A 1,067-nucleotide genomic window follows, 5' to 3' on the forward strand; every position below is an offset into this window, starting at 1 on the left:
ATCCTCTCCCGACGTAAATGCAATTCCCTGCGAATTAATACAGCGTCCTCCTCTACAGGATCCTCTATGAATGGACACGCCCTTTTGGTCTCTGCGTGACGGAAACGTGTGCAATCTATGAATGTACTGAAAGATTAAATGAGGTATTAAACACCTTTCACTTTAAAAAGGGGCGGAGACCCGGAGGAAACTCTGAGTTTCCCGAACAAAACCTGCTCCCAAGCAGGTTAGGTTCACAGAGTAAGTTGCCATAGTAACTGACTCTGAGTTTAGATTACCTCTCTTTGTGAAACGGGTTTAACTTACCCCGTTTTCACGGGTTTAAGTTACCTCCGTTTCTGAAACCGAAAACTCCGAGTTGCCCTCATTTCGGGGTTAACAAACTCTGAGTTTCGACAAAACCGCCTTCTTGAAATAGGCCCCAGGTCTTAGCAGTATTGTTGTTTAAGCAGGGCACATGATACAGAGATACCAAGTGCGCCTCAACTCTCTGCTTTCCTCCCACTGTTTGCCTTTGTTGTTCTTGCCTGTCTTGGCTTTCTTTCTTGTCAGTACTCACTCTCTTCCAGTTTCCTACTATGGGTTTGCTTCTAATTAGACTTCAGAAAATACAGAAACCAGAATGTTAGGTGTAGTTATTCTCTCAAAAGCCAGTCACCATCAGCCTGTTTTCATTAACTGATAACAAAAGCCACTTGTTGTTTGAGGGTAAAGAGCCTTTGACAAAGCATAGTGGATGCAGGTGCCTGTGATCAGTGACGTGCTGTGAGGTTGACAGCTAGTGAGGCACTAACTCTTTTACAGTCAGATTTACAAATACAAATTGTCTGTTAACAGACAATGCGTTATGTTTTATATCTCATATCAACATTCTTCACACAAACGTGACCCATATTTAATTTGAGGTTAAAATTTATTCCAGTTGAGCTTATTTCTAACTAGAAATAATAAAAGTTTATGGTCTTACCTTTACTTGTACACGAAATCCATTTGTCAGCTGGTATGTATTACAAACCCTTTTACTGTTCGAATCCAATATTAAAACAAATGTTCTCAATAAAGAAGAT

At 40.5% G+C, this 1,067-nt stretch overlaps 1 protein-coding gene across 1 annotated transcript in view; it reads right to left on the reverse strand.

The window, feature by feature from the left end:
- LOC109968552 (alpha-1,6-mannosylglycoprotein 6-beta-N-acetylglucosaminyltransferase A-like) overlaps positions 1-987 on the reverse strand; it is a 20,615-nt gene extending 19,628 nt beyond the window's left edge. The window contains exon 1 of the mRNA XM_020614897.1: positions 968-987. The gene's annotated coding sequence lies outside the window, so the exon portion shown is untranslated. The remainder of the gene's footprint in view (positions 1-967) is intronic.
- Between the last annotated feature and the right edge of the window lie 80 nt (positions 988-1,067).

The sequence above is a fragment of the Monopterus albus genome, unplaced genomic scaffold (assembly GCF_001952655.1).
Source record: "Monopterus albus unplaced genomic scaffold, M_albus_1.0 scaffold153.1, whole genome shotgun sequence".
NCBI classification, from domain to species: domain Eukaryota; kingdom Metazoa; phylum Chordata; class Actinopteri; order Synbranchiformes; family Synbranchidae; genus Monopterus; species Monopterus albus.